This window comes from Suricata suricatta, chromosome 10 (assembly GCF_006229205.1).
Source record: "Suricata suricatta isolate VVHF042 chromosome 10, meerkat_22Aug2017_6uvM2_HiC, whole genome shotgun sequence".
Classification (NCBI taxonomy): domain Eukaryota; kingdom Metazoa; phylum Chordata; class Mammalia; order Carnivora; family Herpestidae; genus Suricata; species Suricata suricatta.
Window position 1 is genome coordinate 40,180,237 of NC_043709.1, and position 22,409 is coordinate 40,202,645.

A 22,409-nucleotide genomic window follows, 5' to 3' on the forward strand; every position below is an offset into this window, starting at 1 on the left:
CCTGGGCGCGCACCCACTGCTGCCAATTTCCTGCCGGGATCACGCAGAGGTGGGGGCTATTTTTTCCCTGTTGGCACCCGGGATTCAGGTTTCACGGGGCCAATGCTGGGGGCAAAATGCACCGTGGAAATGAGGTGCGTGCTCCCACTCCCAAAACCGAGGTTGAAGTGAGCACCCCTATCACCGCCGTGGCAGCCTTCACCAACTCCTCACCAAGATGGCACCGGACTGGAAGCTGTTCCTTCCTTTGCGCCACCAGGGTTCGGGATTTAGGCTACCCAGCAGTTATCTATGGAGTGAGCTTCTCTCTCCAAGCGCAGTTAAGCGTTCTTTACCTCTTCCCCAGAGACAGTACTATGAGCGTGTTCAGTCTCTCTGTCTCTTCCCTTTGTCTCTCGGGCTCCACGCGCTTGCCCTGCATTGGGCTGGGGCTCCCACCTCCCCTGCCTGTCTTGGGCTGGCCTGTTTTCCAATCTCCCCAGTTTGCACTCACTCACTCAGGTATCCTTCAGGTTTTCTTCCTTCTGGAGTCCGTATTTTCTCCTTCCGCTCTTGCAGATGAGAGCAATGTCCTTCTCAGTTCGATCGATGGGACAGACGAAGTTTACAGAGCTCCCTTCCTCTCCGCCATCTTGGCTCCTCACCGATACTAAGTCTCAGAGGAACTTGGGAGAGCCTCCAGTTGCCTGGGCATTTCCTCTCTGACTTGGTGTCACATCTCACTGCTCCCCTGTCACTGTTACACGTCTCAGCAGAGCCACTTTTCCTTCGCCTACATGCTCCTCTAGGGTTTCCTTGCATTACAAGAAAGGTTAAAAACTTAACCCCAACATATGGCACTTAACTGAAACTCACAACATCAATAATTTAAAATTTTTAATTAAAAATAAAAAGATGTGGGGCGCCTGGGTGGCTCAGTCGGTTGAGCCTCCGACTTCGGCTCAGGTAAGATCTCACGTTCGTTCGTGGGTTCGAGCCCCGTGTCAGGCTCTGTGCTGACAGCTAGCTCAGAGCCTGGAGCCTGCTTCTAGTTCTGTGTCTCCTTCTCTCTCTGCCCCTCCCCCTCTCATGCTCTGTCTCTCTCTGTATCAAAAATAAATAAAACATTAAAAAAAAAAGATGTCCTGAAGACAATTCTCTTACCTTTCCTTAACTGAATTGTCATGAATAATAAGAGCTAATGCTTTTGCACATTATTTTACACTTGTAATTCTCTGTGAACCTTAAGAAGAAATTGCTTTAAGTGTGCAGTACATTTTCCATTTTATTCGAGTACTCAAATTCAAAGAAACTGATTTTTAAGGAAGATGCTTCAGTTTTCAAACTGGTCATAATTTATGCTTTAATTGGAATATTAAATATTATGAAGGTGAAAGCCATGACTACTTCAATTTTAACAACCTCTTTCCATTTCCAAATACACATAAAAATAATTTTCATTTATGTGGTTGAAAGTTCACATGCTAATGTAGGCAGGAAAATTGATTTTAATTCCATAAAAGTCTTTTTGGTATTATGTAAAAAGATCCTTAACACCATAATCAGTTAAATAAAGGGCTTTTATTTTATAATGGCATTTTTTAGACTGTGGATTGACCAATAACACACACAACACACACACACACACACACACACACACACACACGCATTGTATTCTTTATACTAAACTATGTTATAATATGGTTCCACTTAAAACATCTTGACATCTCTCTTACACTGGTCTCATGACCATTATAGAACTGAATGACTATTATGAAACTCAGTCATAGGTTATATTAAAAAAAAGGGTCTCTCTTGATAAGTGTCAATAAAGTACAAATATGTTACTGCTGTTTGAGATCATTTGGCCTAGCACTGTCATTTACAAAGCCTCACGACACCAATCTGACTTGAAATATTCATGCTGTCTCTAAAGTCTGATGTTGTCGTCGTCATCATCATCATCACCATCATCATAGAGATTGCCAAAAGGAAAATCAACTCATAATTTGCAGAAAGAATTACTCTTACATTGTTCATGTAGACACACGCCATTTAGTGCCTAATGATCAAGGCCTACAATCTTGAAATGTTTAATGAGAATACATGAGTTCAACATACCAGCCTGAAATTTATTAGAAAGGTTTGACAGGAAATATATATGTTAGATGCAATGAATGGTTTTTAAAGTTAATAAAAAGAAGAAGGGAGGGAGGGAGGAAGGAAAGGTGATGCTTGCCCTCCAAAAACTTATTTCTACTTGGAAAGAAGGTATTGTTATTTAACACTTTGTTTAGCTTCTATATACATTTCTATATTTTACTTGTCTCTGTCATTAAATGAAAAACTCTTCAAGGGCAGAGATTTTATCTCTCTCAAAATAAATAAGTAAACTTTAAAATAATAATCATAGGGGTGCCTGGGTGGCACAGTTGATTAAGCATCTGACTTTAGCTCTGGTGATGATCTCATGGTGGTTCATGAGCCCAAGTCCCACTTTGGGTGAGCCAGAGCCCGCTTGGGGTCTCCACTCTATCTCCCTCTCTCTCTACCCCTCATGGGATTCTCTCTCCCTCTCTCTCTACCCCTCACTCAGTCATGCTAAGAAAGAAAGAAAGAAGGAAAACAAGACTAGACATTTAAAAAAATAACTGCTCTTCATTGCCTTCATTCATAATTCAAGGAAATCTGAATTTATTTAGAGAGAAACTAAAATAAAGATGCCATTTTTTCCCTATTTAGGTTCATACACCCCTGAAATGTATGCATAATTATCCCTGGCTCATGCCTTCCTTTTACCCATCCTGTGTAAGAACTATAAGGATCCTATAGTAGACTCATTTGTGCCATTCAAAAGAGCAGAGCCAGGCTCAGTGGGTTCATGTTATAAGAAAGACAGATTTCACTACACTGGAATTTAAAAAAAAAAAGCCCACACCTACCAGTAAAAACATTTGGGTAACAGTATGCTTCATTTTTGATGAATATTTTAGATATAAATACTAAGATTATATAACAGACAAAAGAATAAAGACAAATTTCAGTTCATCATAATGCAGAATCTCCCCAAAATTTAAAAATCCTCAAAAATAATAGACTACTTAAAGTAATGGATTTTTCATCATTAAAAACTTCAAATAAGGTTGAATGTGATTAAATAAGGATTTCTATATAAGAAATGAAATAAAATATGACAAGAACAATGTTTTCTGGAGACGTGGAATGCAGCAGGCCTGGTAACATTTGCTACGTGTGGTGCTTCACCTTCACCAACTCATGCAATTCTAACAGAATGCTGGGAAGTAGGCATTATACCCTGAAGATTAGCTCAGGGACTTTTAAATGTCTTGGCCAGGCCAAACATCTAAGAGGTAGAATTCAAATCAAGGTCTTTCAGGCCCCAAAGGTTAATAGTTCCTTTCCAAAAAATCGAGTTAATAATACCTACTTATAGGATTGTTATGAAGACTTAAAAAAATAATATATGCCACTTGCATATACTAGATTATCCTGGATAATAATATTCTAGGCACTTTACATGTATAAACTCATCTTCCGAGCAACTCTACGAGGTAGATGATATTATCATCCCCATTTTACAGAAGAGAAAACCGAAACACCAGGTTGTTGAACAGCTTGCCACAAGTTATACAACCAGTAATTGGATTTGAACCCAGGCTGTCTGACTCCAGATTCCAAGTTGGTAACTACAGTGCTATGCTGCACACAGACATGGTGCTAGCAATTTATTTTATGTGTTTGCAAGATTTCTCTTCTCCACAAGACCATTATTATTTGAGGGTAAAAAGGTGTCTTAATAAAACCAGGGTTGTTCGAGACATAATTTAAACAAGGCCTACGGTTTTGTTCATCATCACACAGTTCATAAATTTTCCGTACTGAAGATGTCCGTCATCCTAACTTTCATTTACTCTACATGCTAATATCTAAGTAGGAAAGAGCTCTCACTTCTGGATTCTATTCCTCCACTCCTACTTCTGTCAAGGCTGTTGGAAACAAAAACAAATGACTCTGAGACAAAGCAAAACATCTGGGCACGTCTCCTATCTGACTTTGAGGGAGATCAGCAGCAAATCTATCAGCTTTACCTAAATCCCTCTGCAACACAAACAATAATCATCTAAAAGAACCTTACAATTCTATTTGTAGACACACACACCCTTTGCCCTCCTGCCGTATCTTCCCTGTTCCCTCACCACAGCAGGGAAGGCTCTTCAAAAGAAAACATGAAAATTTCCAAGTAATAAAAATAAAAGTACAAGACTTTTCAGGATCCATCCCTGTCAGTGTGACTCAGAACCAACCTATTTTGCCTCTGTTGCCTGTTTCTTTTAGTCATTAATATTATTATTTATAATCTCTGAGGACTTTTTGTTCCTGGTTGGTCACTGACAGTGTACTCTTGGGAAGAAACAAGAACCACCCACTCTCAGGGAAGCTTTGTAAACTGCCACTTCGATTGTTACTAAGCCTTGTTTCTCTGTCCTACACTGGACTCCAGCATGGTGATTCACAAGCTGAGATTTAAGACTGGCTATGTTCAAAGAGGCAAACAAAATGTTTGTTTCTCTCAAGAAGTTATTTGAGTCACTCACATGTTTCTCTTGGTATTTAAAAGGCTATAGGCTATAGTTTTAAGTAATTATATGACAATCTTCATAAATGGTATAAACTGCTAGCAAAGCAGTGTTACTATTCTACTTGCAAAGCAGTATTTTAACATTCACATGCATTCTCTCATTTGATCCTCCTAAAAACTTTATGAAGTTTTAATATCTTTAGTCCTCATTTTATATGAGTGAGTAAAATAAAGCAGTTGAGCAAACTACCAGAGGGCCTGCCCTGGTATGTGGTAGAACTGGAATTCAATCCATGTCTGTCAGATTCCAGAGCTCAAGTTCCTAACCCTCTATGTTCAGCTCTCAGGGACCTTTCTCAATAACACAGGCCACTGGCAAATGCTGCTGAAATACTTGGTCTACGACGTATACACTAAAAGTCTTCTATCCATTTATAAAAACGTACCCCAAGCTACTTTTCCTGATACTCTATGTCTTTAAATCCTTTCAGAGAATGCTGCTTTATCTCCTGAGCCCCATCCTCCTTGCTGCGTAGTACAAGAAAAGTCACTTTTAGCAAGAAGTCTTTTCTGCAGGTCAATTTCACAATGCAGCCACAGCCACTACCCTTCCGTGGGCTCAAGCGGAGTCCAGCTGACTCACTGGGGTAATGAGCTGGAGGCCATGTCTCAGTGACAGCTAAGATATATCCTATAATATCCATGTCTAGGATCCCCTAAGAGGAGAGAAACCACGAGGCCAAGTCACAGCGAGGGGAAGTTTGGAACCCAGTTATCAAATTCAGATTGCTGTTTTGGAAAACTGGTAACACATACACTGAAGAACAATATTTTCCTTAAGGATTCTCCTAGAAAAATCCTTTGAGTGTCTCCAGCTATTCCTTAACCTTCTGGTCAGGTTTTCATAATTCAAAACTAACTGCCAGAGTTACGCAGGTAATTTTTGTTAGCTCAAGTCAAGCCCTTGTTCCCTCTTACTTAAGCTGCCTGTGGCTGCGTCATTAAAGTACTGCTTCACCAATAAACAGTGGCCTTGACCTCATACCTTTGTTGGCAGTACAGAAGCCCAGAGATTTTATAAGACATTTGGTAGTAATGATTGTAGTAAGAAGCGTTTCATGGGAATTTATTCTCTTCTTTAAAAGAAAGAAAGACTATAAATACTAGAACCGACCAGAAGAAAAAAGAGAAAATCTTAGGTTGGTGGAATTGGAGGATTTTTGTGTTGTTATATTTCACTGTATCATTTTGACTTCAGTTTGCAAAGCTTTAGAAGTCTTTAAATAAATATGATTAAGAAGCAAACCTTTTCTGTGAACCAGAGAAGCATTTTAGTATTTGTTCTGATTTATTTTTAATTTCTTGCTTACTAAATAAACTATGAAAGATATTTTCTATTTTTTTTAAGTTTATTTATTTTGTAAGAGAGCATGAGCAGGGGAATGACAGAGAGAGGGAGAGAGAGAGGATCCCAAGCACTGCCAGTACAGAGCCCGACATGGGGCTCCAACTCACAAATTGTGAGATCATGACCTGAGCCAAAACCAAGACTCAGACGCTTAACTGACTGCAACACGCAGGTGCCCCTGAAAGATATTTTCTAAAATAAGAAGTAGTAATGGCTGATAAACACCCAAAAAAGTGTTGTATCTAATTAGGGAAAATTTTTTTTTAATTTAAGAATTAAAAACAAAAGAGAGAGAGGATGAAGGAGAGGGAGATCATCAATGGTTGCAGTGGTGTGGTTCTTATAAACCACACCATGGGTGTGATGGGTGAGTTTATTTATTTTTTTTTAAATTTTTTAACATTTATTTATTTTTGAGAGACAGAGAGCCACAGTGTGAACAGGGGAGGGACAGAGAGAGAGGGAGACACAGATCCGAAGCAGGTTTCAGGCTCTCAGCTCAGAGCCTGACACAGGGCTCGAACCCACGAGCTGTGAGATCATGACTGGAGCCGAAGTTGGACACTCAACCTACTGAGCCACCCAGGCGCCCCACCATGGGTGAGTTTAAACTGAAATAATCCTTCTGACAAATTAAGTCTGGATAGGTCCAACAGCAATCAGTCCAGGCGAAACAGGAGGCAGGTTAATGTCACCAAAGAAAATTGGGACTGATAGATTGTCAGTGTGTTTGATCAGGTCAGAGTTTTACAAACAAAAGTTGTGGCAGAAAGACAATGTAATATATTATGTATGTGGATCAGATAAGATTTATATGTATGGCCATATTAATGCAATTATCTAATCTAATAAATGATTTAATATATAAATGCTAATTTAACCTAATACAGGTTATAAACTATATTAGAAGCACGGGAATTGGAAAAGCATGTGTGTGGTGGGGGAGGAGAAAGTATCATGAGGTAGGCTTCAGTCTTCATCTGCCATAATAGGAGGTTGCTCAGAATCAACTGAGAGATGGACATTAGAGCCAGACATACTAACATAAAAATATCAACTTTCCTACTGAGAGATAAGATTTGGGGGGAAGTGATCCTAGGAAGTAGAGTGAGGATGGGGGAGAGACAGGGAAGTGAGAAAAGCCAGTAAAGCCTGGGTCAGGGAACTCAACCCCCTGGGAACCTTCTGAGAAACTGTGTGGAACCCACCTTAAATTGTCCCACCAGGCAGTGGGGAAGTTGGTCCCACTAGATGAGGACGGTGTTGACTGCTCTGCATTTCTGTTTTCGGGAGCACTAAGAACACCTGCGGGGCCAGAGCAAGCCCTTCTGTGGAAAAGTAAAGATGCAGAGGGGTCAGGCAGATGGAGGCCATCGCTACAGCCACCAGCAGGCTAGCTTAGCAGGTAGCCTGCAGCCACCAGCAGGCTAGGCATAGGGAGTGGGGTGGTAACAGCTTCTGTCAGACAGATGTTGGACTGAACCATGAAGGGTGAACTTCCTAATATTTCAACTGTGAGTTGGGCCTACTTAGCCGCTCCATCGCTGAACTCACACACACAGGGCACATTCTGCCCCCGTACGTGCACAGGACGGAAGCAGAAGACACCTTGCCTCGGGCAGGTGCACGCAAGAGAAAGAGGAATGGACCTACTTACTAGCCAGGTAAGTCACTCCTCCACAGAGGAGGGAGTGCCAGAGGAGAGAGAGGAAGGGCTCCCACAGAAATCAGCATATAAAAGCTAATGCTGCAATTAAAAACAGTAACAATGACAGAAAAGAGTGGAATTCACATATTATTTCAGATTATCCAGGTATACACCTCCAAACAGCTAAAAAAAATTGCAGAAGTTATCTTTTGGAGAACAGGAATTGGACCAGGAGGAATAGAAAAGGGACTGCTCTTTTTCACTACAATTTTAATCATGTATCTGATTATTTTAATCTGCATCCATGCATTATTTTGATAAAACATTAAATTCGAAAAAACTATATGGCGGACCTACCACACTGAAGGAGGAAAAAGTTTTATTTTATCAGATATGACAGAATAATTCCAATTATAAAAAATTCTACATAAACAGTTGTTACTTTTATAATCAGGAAAGCACAAATACATACTAAAAATACTTTAAAATACATAAACAAAGCATAGATGAGTTGGACTCATTGATATGGTGCTTCTATGCATTATACTTATAAGTATTATACTTATTTCAGTAATTAATTCTAAGAAGCAACAGTGAAGATAAATTTAAGGACATGAGTGGTTACACTATGCTAGTTCAAACATCCCTGTTTCATTGAAACGTCTGGGGCCTATCAGGATGTACATAAAACCAGTGAGGTACCAATGTGAAATGCAAGAAACTCTGGATTTGGAATTCTGAAAAAAGGAAATAAAAACTAAATTGAAGTTCTAGATCTGCAACCTGCTAACTCTGATATTGGTTATGTTCTCGAACATCACTGAGCCTCGGTTTCTCTCTGTACAGGAGGGATAACAACGTTTACCTCAAGGGATTATTTTTGAGATGAAATGAAATAATGTATGAAAGCACTGTAAATAGTTTATTAAATACAGGTATATACTTGAAAACTCTATTTTAAATATTAGATTGTAAAACAAAACATTATACATAACCTATTAATAGAAGAATTATAAGGGCACATTTTAAAATTAAAATTTCAAAACCATTAAAATAAAATAAAATTTCATTAGAAAATAGATTTCAATTTAAGATGTATATGAAGATAGGGGCACCTGAGTAGTTCAGTTGGTTAAGTGTCTGACTTTAACTCAGGTCATGGTCTCATGGTGTGTGGGTTCAAGCCCTGTATCAGGCTCTGCACTGGCAGTGTAGAGCCTTTTTGGGATTCTCTCTCTCTCCTTCTCCCTCTCTCTGCCCTTTCCCTACTCTCTCTATCACACATGCTTTCTCTCTCTCAAAAGAAAAAATTAAAATTAAAAAAATTAAGATGTTTAGGAAGATAAAAATTTCCATCACTAGGTGCTAGCCAGTCCCTTAGCATATTTATTAAGCAATTCTGTTTTCCACATTGCAATTTTTTTATCTGATTATAAAATAAATGTGTGTATATTAATATATCCTTAAATGTGTCTTCGCCCAAAATGACTTTCTTTTTTTTTTAATTTTTTTTAATGCTTTTATTTATTTTTGATACAGAGAGAGACAGAGCATGAGAGGGGGAGGGGCAGAGAGAGAAGGAGACACAGAACCGGAAGCAGGCTCCAGGCTCTGAGCCAGCTGTCAGCACAGAGCCTGATGTGGGGCTTGAACCCACGAACGTGAGATCTGACCTGAGCTGAAGTCAGAGGCTTAACCAACTGAGCCACCCAGGCGCCCCCCAAATTGACTTTCAATGGTTACAAAACATTCCATCAAGCAGCTGTGCAGTAATTTGACATCTTTCTATTGTTAAGATAGTTAGGCTGTTTCCAATTTTTCATATAATTGACCTGGGTTCAGTAAGCTCCTAGACTAATTGTTACACTCTGAGTCAGAATTGCCTATTTACTCATCTGTTTCCCCACACTGGACAATAAGCTTTGGGAGGAACTATTCCTTTTATGCCACTGTTACTTAGTGCCCAGAATTTTGTCTGGCATATAATATCTACATATATAAATATGTGCTCTGTGAATGAACAAAGGAATGAATTAATGAATGATAGTATTTCCCCACAGAATTTAAGTGGTATTGTAGGGATGCCCAAGAAAATGAGATAATCTTTATGAAAGTGCTTTATGCATTTTAAACTTCATTATCTTTTAATCAGCATTAGTTTTGCTGTTTTTATTGTTACCATGAGCCATAACAATAAGAGACATTTGAGGGGCAGATGTGGGTGTCAGTGGGGATATGATATGGGAGAGAGGGGCGAAACACATTTCTTCCTCTCCTAGACCCTGGCAAGCAGGCTCTATTCAGAGCCCTTTGTCTGCCTTGGCAAGGACAAAGCTTTCATCTTAATAGAATCCTCTGCTGGCCGTGCAGTAATAGCTGTTTCAAAGCAGGAAGGAAAAACAGTAAAAGGAATGGCTGTGGGGGAAGGGACATAGTGAGAGGAAAACATTTTTCTCATCTTCCACTTAAAATCTGAGTTAGGAATACACAAAGGGGAATATGTGGGAAGAAATGCAGACTGCTACTGCTGCATACCTAAGTTCTATGCTTGAGGCCAACACAAATGTGTATTTGCTGAAATCTGGATATAATGTGCTGCTCCAGAGCAGTGCTTTGAAAAAACTGTAGAGGTTAGAAAGCCTTGGAAGCAGTGTATATTACAGGAGGAGTGCTGTATTAGGGCAATTTCTGGTTTAAAGGGTACACAAAGGAACCTTCTGGGTGATGGAAATAGTTCATGAATTGTTTGGAGTGGTGGCTACATGCGTGTTTACAATTGCCACAAGTCTTTGAACTTAACACTTAGGATCTCTGTGTATTTTACCAAATGTAAATTGTAGAGGCTGCTTTTAGGCAACTAACTTGGGCAATGGAAACCTGAATAAGATAAAAGGCCCCATAGTGGAGGCGCCTGGGTGGCTCAGTTGTTTTAAGCCTCTGACATCTGTTTTGATCATGATCTCTCGGTTCGTGGGTTCAAGCTCTGTGTCGGACTTTGTGTTGACAGCTCAGAGCCTGGAGCCTGCTTTGGATTCTGTGTCTCCTTCTCTCTCTGACCCTTCCCTGCTCGTGCTCTGTCTCTGTATCTCAAAAATAAATAAACGTTAAAAAAAAAGGGTCCATAGTGGCCACTGGGCTGAATACAAACAGGCCCATTAGGTGACCCACTTCAAAACATCCATAAGCCCTAGCTGACCAACTTATACCCAGGCACAGGTACCTAAAAAGGACAATTCCGTAAGTTCCCACACCTCCTTACCTGCAGCCTCCCACTTCTGCCTCCGCTTTGCTCTCCCGCCAGCTGCTCCCTTACAGTGTGTGCAGTAAACTTCCATCTCCTTCGTTCTGCCTTGGTGAATTCTTTCATCACTAGTGCCTCTGGCCTCTACCCTATCAGGTCACACCAAATAAATTAGATCTCAATTTTAAAAATTATTAAGTAAAAGAGGGACTCCTTGGTAGCTCAGTTGGTTAATCTTGATTTTGGCTCAGGTCATGATCTCACATCTAGGAGTTTGAGCCTGGAGTCAGGCTCTGCACTGTGGAGCCTGCTTGGGACTCTGTCTCTCTTTCTTGCCTCTCTTTCTGCCCTTCCCCAAACCCGCACATGCTCTCCCTCTCTTTCAAAATAAATAAACTTTAAAAAAATTACTCAGTAATAGAGGTTTTCTTTCTGGTTGCAAAAATAACATACATTCATTCTAGAAAGGTAAGAAAATACTGATAAGCACAAAGAAGGAAATAAATATTATGTGGACTTTTACTGCCCAGAGACAATCATCCTTAACAGTTTTTGTCATTGTTATCTGAGTTTCCATTATCCTGCCATCCCATTTAGGAGGCTACCTAATAAAGCAATAGTTACCATAATAAGGATATAATGACCCAACCACTTACAAAATTTGTTCCAACCCAACATCCTCTAGCTTAACACAAGGTTTCATCCCCACCCATCCTGTCAAAGTGCTTGTCAGGAAGCCATTGCCTGAATGTCAGATATAAAGATCCACAAATGTAATGGAAATTGACTTGAATTCCAGGTGAATTGGAATTTTTTTAAAAAACAAAGTATACTTCATAAAGTCAGTGAACATAATGTTGGAAAACTGCTAGGTCATGTAAAAGCCATGGAAAGGTAAGGAGTCGATCCGATGTGCATGCACTAAAGGAAAATAAATAGGTCTGATGATAAGCACTTCAAAAGAGAATGATTCGACTATTAAAGATTAGAAGGGCTCTTTGGAAAACAATGAGGCCCTCAAATTATTTTTGTTACAAAGGTTATGATAGTACTACAAAAGTCAGCCATAAAGTGGTGAAGAATATTATACCATACTACAATAAAATTTTATCCAAAAGAAAAAAGCTAAAGTATCATTTTAAGTTTTCCCCCCAAACATTTAAAAAATTGATTTCTATAACTTAGCATCTCAAATATTAATGTGCATAGGAATCATCTGGAGATCTTGTTAAAATACAGGTTATGATCCAACCAGGTCAGGAGGGGGGCCATAGAGTCTGCGCTTGTAACAAGCCCCCAGGAATGCTGATTCTGGTACTCGCTGGTCTTTATTTGAATAATAAGACGGTAAAATTGTGGTTTAAGTGGATTCATTTTAAATGACCTTTATTCGATACTAATTAATTTTGAATATTTCGGAATCCCTCTCTATCCTCCCAGCTATTTCTATTTTAACTGTTCTAGACACATACAATACAGTTCTTAAATAAAATCACCTGGAGGACTTATTTAAACAGATTGTTGGGGGCACCTGGGTGGCTCAGCTGGTTAAGCGTCCGGCTTTGGCTCAGGTCATGATCTCGTGGTTTGTGGGTTCGAGCCCCGCATCAGGCTCTGTGCTGACCGCTAGCTCAGAGCCTGGAGCCTGCTTCGGACTCTGTGTCTCCCTCTCTCTCTGGCCCTCCCCTGATCGCACGGTCTCTCTCTGTCTCTAAAGAAATAAATAAAAAGCATTAAAAATTTTTTAAAAAAAAACCAGATTGTTGGACTCTGTACCCACAGTTTTTCCTCTTTGTAGATCTGGGGTGGGGTCCAAAAATTTGCCTTTCTTACTAGTTCCCAGGTGATGCTACTCTTGTTGACCAGGTATACGTTCCATAATCACTAGTTTAGACTGATAGCAAATAATTTCCAGGGAGTCCTTTACAATATTCAAATAAGACATTCTGCTTGTAACAGTTGCAAAACAAAGAGCAAGAAAGAAATTGTACAGATCACAGGAACAAGCCCCAAACATTTAACTATCTAAATGTTCCTGCTAGGGGCGCCTGGGTGGCTCAGTTAGTTGAGCGTCCGGCTTCGGCTCAGGTCATGATCTCGTGGTTCGGTTCGTGGGTTAGAGCCCCGCACCAGGCTCTGTGCTGACAGCTAGCTCAGAGCCTGGGGCCTGCTTCACATTCTGTATCTCCCTCTCTCTCTGACCCTCCCCAGCTCGAGCTGTCTCTGTCTCTCATAAATAAATAAATGTAAAAAATAAATAAATAAAAAATAAATGTTCCTGCTATTTACTGAACTGAATGATCCAGCTCACTGCCCAAGGTTCAGTATTATTTTGTATATGATGTATGTCAGTGTTCTCTGTTTTGACTGCAAAATTATTTTATTAATGCTTTTCTATAATCTTGTATATTTTAATTATATTTCTAAAGAGCTAATAAAACTACATACATTAGATATGCTTAGATTATCAATTGTTTTATTTCATTGCTCTCTTCACAAAGGATTGCCCCTCACTTTATAAGTAGTAGCTTGCCATTATCTTGTTGATTGTGCTTGCATTCTTAGAATGTGCAAATACATGCATATTTATTGGTATAAACTACTTACCACACACATTTTCTTTGTATGGATCCTTTCAGACAATCCTATCATTTTGAGAAGGCAAATGCAGATAATACAATCTTCAAATCCACATCCTGTATTTGAAATACAGTGCAATACAATGCAATAGGCAAAAAAAATCAACGATCAACTTAAGACTTAACCCTGGTCCTCCGAAGACCCATCCCTCAGGATACTGCAAACCTTTAATTACTATTCTTAGAATTGTTACTCAGTAGGCAATGTAGTCATGTAGCTGCACTTTCACCCAGCACACAGGTTTGCTATTAGTCCAGGGTGCTACCATGGGAAGCTGTGTCAGATACCCCAGGTAGAAGCAGAGTGTAGCAGCTAAGTGCTCTAGCTCTAGAGCCAGATAGCATAGTTCAGATCCTGGCTCTACCACCTACTATGAGTTCTGCAGTCTTAAGCAAGTAAAAGGATCAACTCTGCTCTCAATTTTCTCATCTGTAAAATGGGAATAATAATAGAGCATGTTTCACAATGTCCTTGTGAAACTCGAAGAAGTTAATATGGTAAAGCATTTAGAACAGTTCCTGGCACAAATTAAAAAGGCAATAAATATAGCTATTTTATTATGCACGGAACACTGAACTGGAAGTCAGAGGACCGGGGTTCAAGTCTTGGCTCCACCACTGGTTTTGTAACTTTAGATAAGCTGAGGTTTGTCTGCAGAGCAGGGCTCACAATCCCTGCCTTGCGAAGCGGACAGAGTTGTGATCTCATATAAAACGGTACACGCCAATGTGCTTTAGAAACTGTAAAGCACTATATGAAAGTAAGAGTCAAAAATCCCTGTTTATAGTTTTCTCTTATTATGAACCCTTATCTTAATGCATTTAATTATGTGGACTATTTTATAGAATAGAAATATGATCAAAGCAGGAAAGTGTTCTTAGGGAATACTTCCTTTTCTTGCATACTTATAGTCACTCATTTAGCAATTTAATTTTTTCCTGAGATTTAAAAGGAAACGCATTAGGAATAAAATTTCTAGAGTGTCCTTTTCTCCACTAAAAATAAAAGAAACATTTTGCCATCACTACTCTTCTAGCTGTCTTGTATGGTATAGTATAAAATGTGAGCGTTTTAAGAACAGAAGACCAATACAAGTCCCATGTGAGCAGTGTGACCTTGCCCAAGGCATTTAAATGTTCTGAGCTTCTGGTTTTATCACAGGGATGTTGGTAGCTGCACAGTCCACCTGCCTAGTTAGGACCTAGAGAGGACCTAATGAAATACACATTTTCATAGTTGTCATAGGTTAGAGATAACATCAGATACATATTTAGCCCATGAATCAGTGAATTTTTTTCATAAAGACTGAATACTAAATACTTTAGGCTTGTAGGCCATAAGGCCTTGTCAAACTACCCAATTCTCCCATTGTTGCACAAATGCAACCATGGACAGTATATAAACACATTGGCATGGCTGTGTCCTTTTATTTAAGTTTTATTTGTTTACTTATGGGGGAGATGAGGGGAGAGAGAGAGAGAGAGAGAGAGAGAGAGAGAGAGAGAGAGAATCCCAAAGAGGCTCCGTGCCTCGAGCACAGAGCCCACTGTGGGGCTCAAACTCACAAAATGTGAGATCGTTACCTGAGCCAATATGAAGAGTCAGAACCTCAACTGACTGAACCACCCAGGTGCCCTGGCATGGGTGAGTTCTAATCAGACTTTTGTGGTAGGCTCCCCTCCCTAAGGAAAGAAAAAACAACTCAAGGCAACCTGGCTGTACTCGTATGTGACAACATCCCTCACAACCCTGTAATGTGAGACCACTTAATCAGACTGCATGTCTGTGTGTTACCATATATGGGAGACAAAGAAGTAGAAAATACATAAAAAACTACACCATGTGGTGTTCAGGACTCCATTCTTCAGCATGAACCCAACTGAGCCGTGCCAGCACAAATAAAGTTGCATGCTGGGAAGAAAAACTCGGTGTCAGGACGCTGTGTTGCAAGAATGCTGCTACGCTCTGGACCCTGAAGTTTGGTTTTCATATAAATTTCACATGACATGAAATCTTCTCCTTTCCATTTTTTTCAAACATTTACCATTCTTAGCACAGAAACAGGCAGTGGACTGAACTGGCCCATGAGCCAGCCACACTTTACTTACCATGCCTAGCACATGGCAGGTAGCAGTAGCTAATACGAGACATATAAAGTTGCTTTATAACATGTAAACATTAGGTATAATCTATTGGCAACTCTCTTGTTCTTCATCATGACCATATCAGCCATTGTCCTATGATCACATCTGTATTCCCCCAAGAGATATACTTCATCTGGAACTGTGGACTTGGCATCCTCTAAAGCACTGATTTAGACTCTTCCTAAATCTTTTCTATATATCAAATTTTAATTCCTTCATTTTCAATAAAATATTAAAAATCTTTTTTTAAGTAAAGTAATTCTCATTCTAAAACTCTCAAAAAATAGAGAGAAAAGTAAAAATAATGAGGACAATCTCTCATAATGATAACATTCCTATCAGTTCCTGCTTAGTTATTTTTTCGACTTTCCCCTTTGAAGACCATTCTTTTTACTTAAAAAAACAAAAAAGAAGTAAAGCAATAGTTAGGTGGTTATACTTTCTATGCCATCTGTCAGCATTACATCATTTTCTTCCTCCAAACATAGCTGTGTTTTGTTTTAACTGGATTGTTTTTGTCCTCCTCGACTTTGCTGGTTCTGCACCTTGTCCTCCATGTATGTCCTTGGCTGTGCACACCTCTTTCTATCATTAGCTTATATCTCAGCAGAGCCCATTCTTTTCAGCCACATGTTGTTCCTTTGGTATTTTCTTCCTTATTAGCTTTTGTGTGATAGTAATTTCTTACAACCCATGTGTCCCTAACCACACCAACCTAAGGATAAAATGGAACCATAGAACAGTAATAAAATAATTTCTTTTCTGATTTTCACCCCAACCCTCTATTGTGGGACTTGTAGATATTCGTCTTTTTATTTTTTTAATGTTTGTTTTTGAGAGAGAGAGAGAGAGAGAGTGAGCAGGGGAAAGGCAGAGAGATTGGGAGACACAGAATCCGAAGCAGGCTCCAGGCTCTGAGCTGTCAGCACAGAACCCAGCATGGGGCTTGAACTCACAAATGGTGAGATCATGACCTGAGTGGAAGTCAGACTTATAACCAGCGGAGCCACCCAGGCACCCCTTGCAGCTACTCTTAAAATCTTGTCCGGTTCTCTCTAGGAAGTACATAGGGGGTGTGAGGAAGCTTATGTGCGCATAAATAAGCCATGTTAGTTATCACCTCTGTCTGCTGGGATTCTCTCCTCTCGGGCCCTCTTTGATGATACCTGCTGTCCAAGCCTTTGCTCCCCGTTGTTTGTTGGTAGTGCTTGCCCAATGCCACTACTGCAGGTGATATCCATACTAAGGGTATTTTCTGGAAGCAACAAACTATAAAAATCTCTCCCACTGCTGGAACTCGTTGTCACTGCTGCAGGGCAATGACAGTTGGTCTTTACTGCAGTGATCACCCTTGGGGCTGATCACCACTGTAGGCACATTGAATGTTAAGGTTGGAAGAAGCAGTTTTTAGAGTCTTTAATGTGCTGAAGCCTACTGCAGCAAAGTAGGATCAAGGCTCTTCTCCTCTGTGTGTTTGCATTAACAGATGAGAAACAAGACAGGATTGTCTTGCTACCCTAGTATCTTACATAGTTTATTGAAACAGAGATTTCATTTCTTAAATTCCCTCTTCCTTTGGACTCTAACATGGGTTTATAGACTCTGGGTCTGAGGCTAAACCTGAGAATTAGACACCATGCACTACTAAATGCCCCTCTTCTGCGGCCAGTTATTTTTTTCAAACCTAAGAGCACTACTTTCTCTTCCTTTTGAATGAATTCCTTCCCAGGAGACTCCTTTTCCTGTCATGCACAGTAACAGAAGACTTGTGCCCTGACACTGTACATGCAGGCATGGCTGAATGCCAGCGGTGATTAAAATTTAGGGTCAAGCCAGAATCCTCCACTGAATCGGAAGAATTCTACCCCTTAGTCTCTCTCATTTTTCTTAATCTATTGTCCATTTTTAATGATGCTGGCCATAAAACCATAGTTGTCTTTACTCTGAGCTTTTAGAAATCTGTTTTTCTAAAATCTCCCATATGTTTTTATAGTGGACATCTGTTGTTTTGCATGTCTCCTCAAGAACACTGTTCCATCAATTCTGTCTTTACTCTCAATTCTGTCTTCAGTCTCCTCTCTCCACTGGATCATTCTATTAACATATAAAATTTTACCATTAAAAAAAATCTTCTCTTGACATCCCTCTTCTAGCTACTGCCCCATTTCTCTGTGCTGTTTTATTGAAAAACACAGATATAAACTATATTTTTAAAAATCTCTTTTTAATGTTTATTTTTGAAAGAGAGAGAGTACAAGCAGTAGAGAGGCAGAGACCGAGGGAGACACAGAATCTGAAGCATACTCCAGGCCTGAGCTGTCAGCACAGAGCCCGACACAGGGCTTGAACCCACAAACTGTGAGATCATAACCTAGGCCAAAGTCGGGTGCTTAACTAACTTAGCCACCCAGGTATCCCTGTATTATTGCTTTTAATATTTGTAGTCTCCAAATTCCCTTCTTCACATGAAGATCTCTCTCTCAAACAGACTATATAGGGTTTTTTCATCTTCAGACATTTAAACTGCTCATGACAAGGCCTCCACGTTGTTAAATCTAAAGATCAGTCCTTATTTTCACTTGACCTCTCTTTATTGGACAGAGTGATCTCTCCCTCTTTGAAGTATTGTATTCTTTTTCCTTTCAGGATATCACATTCTCTTAGATTGCCTCTTATCTCATTGGCTGCTGCTTCTCATCCTCTAGTCTTCTGTAGGGATCCTTTTTCAACATCCTGACATCTAAACATTGAAGTACTTCATTCTTGGAGTTCTTTTCTTCTATACTCTCCCTCTCTCCTTCAGTGATCTCATTCGGTCTCATGTCATTAAATGTCATATACCTACTTATAAACTCTACGGTTGAAAACTCTTACCTGAATCCTACACTCGTATATTCACTGCCAAAAACATCTCCACTTTGAATCATAATGAGTATCTCAAATTTAATAAAGATGCAGTGGAACTCCTACAAACTGTCCCTCCCACAGTTTCTGCATCTTAGTTAATGGTAATCCCAGCCTTCCAATCACTCTTGCCAAAAACCTCAGAGTTATCCTTGATACTTTATTTTACTTCTCCAGCCCTCTCCCCAATTTGCTACCTTGAAAATATATCCAGAATCTGACCACTTTTTTTTTTAAGTAGGCTCCAGGCCCAGTGTGGAGTCCAGTATGGGGCTTTAACTCACGACCCTGAGATCAAGACCTGAGCTGAGATTAAGAGTTGGTCACTTAACTGACTGAGCCACCTAGGCACCCTCAGAATCTGACCACTTTTAACCCAGTCCGCTGTTATCATTTTGGTCTAAACTATTAATATTTCTAATCTGGATTATTGTACTTATCTCTTACCTAATCTCCTGCTTCTTCCCTTTGGTCTACACTTTAAAATGTCAGCTAGATAATATCTCTACTCAGATTAAGCTCTCCAGTGACTTCTCAACTCATTAAAATAAAAATCCATAGCTTTCAAGACATTTTGCAATCTTTGACCTCCTCTCCTACTCTCTCCTGGCCCATTTGTGCAAGATACAAACCCACAGATGCCCTACTGTTCCTTTCCTCCCCCTTTAACCCAGATATCTACAGAGTTCATTCTCTTACCTGCTTTAGCTCGAATGTCCCCTTCCCAATAAGGTCTTCTTTGATAATCCTACATAAAGCTGTGGAAACTTCTATCCCTCTTTCCCGATATTCTTCTACAGTACATATCTCCATCTGAAATATTACATATTTTATTAATGTAGCTGTTTATTGTCTCTTTCATCCCAACTCAAGTGCAAAGTCCAATGAAGCAAGGATTTTTGTTTTTATTCACTGTTATGTATCTAGAACCTAAAGTAAGCCTACATATGATAGGCACTCAGTAAATATTTGTTGAATGAATGAACCCCAGCACCTGTAATTCTTGTAGTAGCACCTTAATTTTCCCTCATGGAATGATTCCTTTTTGGTCCATTAGTACTGACTTCAGCTCCTCAGCTTCAGACCTAGTATGTGCCTAGTATATTCCTACCCCACCCCTCACACAGGTCACATAATTGGTTTAGGGATGGGCCCATAACACAAGCCTGTCAAATGACTCTCCAATCCCAGAATTCTGTGGAAAATATTAGGAAAGAGATCTCACTTTCTAATGAGCTTGTTAACTTTGCAGGACAGAAGCTCAGAGCTATTGGAGGTCATCTTGCCACTATAAGAGGTGACCCTGTCTTAAGCATGAAGCCAGAGGACAGAAAAGCAAATAATAATAAGAGAGAAATACTATTTCTTGATGACTTATTTTGAAAACCTGGATCCAACTTGCCTGAGTCCATTTGAATTAGATTTCTGCCACTTACAACTAAAGAATACTAACAAATTTATATTCTATTCCCAGTGTCCAATTCTAATATGACACTGCCTCTTTTTTCTTGATCTTCTTGTAGCTTCGGTATACTTTACTAACTAGTTTTTATTTATTAGTAAAAGTCAAGACTAGAGTATAAGTTTCCCTAATTGCTTCCTTAGTCTTCTGAGGAATAAAATTATCAGGTAGGAAAGTAAAGAATTTTTCTAATCCTTTGCCTATGGTAGAATGAAATATTCAATACACATTGGAATAGTTGCTGTTCCTACTCTAAATTGCCTCTGTGTCAGGTCTATAATTGGAATTAGAAAGCAGCTTCCAGAACATCTGTCTGGTTAGGTGACATGCAGCATAATCCTACAATAGTAACACTTGCATTTAACATAACACTTGCATTTAACATAACACTGAAGTCAGGAAACATCTATTGAATACAATATCCATGCCTCTTATTTTTCTAGATGCTAGGAATATAAAGATGAAATTTTATTTTGTTAGATAGCATTATCTTATCCACAGTAAGTGTTTCTTAAACATTTGTTGAGTAAGTAAATACGTGGGTACATTGATATGTAGAACTACCTGAATATTCACTGGATCTATTTCCTTTGAACAAGATTTACCTTTCTGTTGACATACTTCAGTCCATTCCAACAATTCTTGGCAGTGGCAATGATAACAATAACTTTGATTTACAAACTACTAATTGACAATATACACAATGTTTTATATATATTATCACGATTCCAGTCAGTAATCTTTGAGTGAATAGGAATAAAGACTTATTCAAGTTAACTTTAATGAAAGGGCTTTATAGTATATTGCAATAAAAGTGTTGTCAAAGCAATCTAAAAACACTCATAAATAATTGATATAACTGTGCCAGAGAGGAGTTCTGGATTCACGGCATATTTTGGGACCTCCAACAGCAGAAATTCATAAACATGACCCTTTTGTATTATTGTTAATTACCATGACTCAGTGGTATTCTACATGCCTGCCTCTTTGTTTTTTACTCTGGTCAACTGCTACTCCTGATTCAAACATGATATTCAATGGCAATTAGCACTGAGTGTGGGAGAGACTATTGATAGTCTGTGGAGATGGTGGTGAATTTAAGGGAATTTAAGCCTTCTTTAAAAGGGACTGCCAATTGTTGCCATGTGGGAATATGGATCTATTGCTGCCGCACTATCTGACTTTTTACAAGGAGCTGGAAATCCTGAGCAAAATTTCTTATTTTTTGAAGGATGGAAGCTAAGTTAAAAAAAAAAAAAAAAAAAAAGCAAAGAAGAAAACCCTGCATGGGCAAATTCTCTGTCTCCCTGTCTCTTGGCCCCTCCTGTACTCGCTGTCAAAAATAAATGAACATTTTTTTAAATCTTCAAAAAAAAAAAAAATAAAAGAAGAAGAAAGCCCTACATGGGCAAATCTTATGTAAAAATGGTTAACTAAGCAGGTCTATCTGCTTATTCTTAGAAAGGTCTACTTACAGGTGGACCCTTGGCTGGCATTTGGGAACCTGAACTTTGGGAAGGTTCCCACCATTCCCAAAACTGATAAGAGTGACTCACTGTGCCTGCACTGCTTGTACAAACAATATGATTTATGCCAAGCACCTGCTTTCTTTCTGGGAGTCTGGAATTTTGGTACATGCCTGGCAGAAGCTGCCTCCATGGTCAGTCCCCAGTAAAATCCTGGGGGCTGAGTCTCTAACGAGCTTCTTGGTTGGCAGCATTCCATGTGTGTTGTCATAACTTATCGCTGGGGCAACCAAGCACACATATGTGACTCCATGGGAAAGGACCCTTGCAAGCTTATGCCTGGTTTACCCTGGACTTTGCCCATGTGCTTTTTCCTTTGCTGATTTGGCTGCATATCCTTTACCATGATAAATCATAGCCATGAGCATGACTATATGCTTAGTCCTATACACCCTCCTGGTGAATCATCAAACTTGGGGTGGTCTTGAGGATCCCTGACACAAGCCCAAACAAAACTAATCTTTGAACCATGTCCAGCCCACAGGATACTACTTTTTAACCTCTAATATAAGAATTGGTCATGGATGAGACAATCACTGCTTCAAAATGGACCATTTTCCATGCCTTATCTAATTTAATCCTCACAACCCTGCAAAATAAACATATTTATAATTCCATTTTACACATGAGGAAACTGAGACTCAGAGAGCTTAAGTTTGCACTAAGTCATATAGTCTATAAATAAAGTCAGGACTCAAACAGAATCAAATCCCATTTTATTTCCATATTGCCTCTATGAAATTATATTTCCCTCCTCATGTTAAAATTTCAGAATCACTTTATTTTTCATTTCCTATGCATAGCATTTATATCGCTGGAGCTAAAAATATTCTTATCACTTTTCTTTCTTGCAATAC

General features: G+C 39.3%; 1 long non-coding RNA gene across 4 annotated transcripts in view; it reads right to left on the minus strand.

Annotated features, from left to right (window-relative positions):
• LOC115303364 overlaps positions 1-21,708 on the minus strand; it is a 112,416-nt gene extending 90,708 nt beyond the window's left edge. For 2 of the 4 annotated variants that reach the window (XR_003913999.1, XR_003913998.1), the window contains exons 1-3: positions 21,628-21,708; positions 19,264-19,377; positions 13,484-13,572 (exon numbers count right to left, since the gene is read on the minus strand). This is a non-coding gene — a long non-coding RNA (uncharacterized LOC115303364). Of the gene's footprint in view, positions 1-13,483; positions 13,573-19,263; positions 19,378-21,501; positions 21,560-21,627 lie in introns of those variants that run through there. The other 2 variants (XR_003913997.1, XR_003914000.1) reach the window with 2 other exon arrangements.
• Between the last annotated feature and the right edge of the window lie 701 nt (positions 21,709-22,409).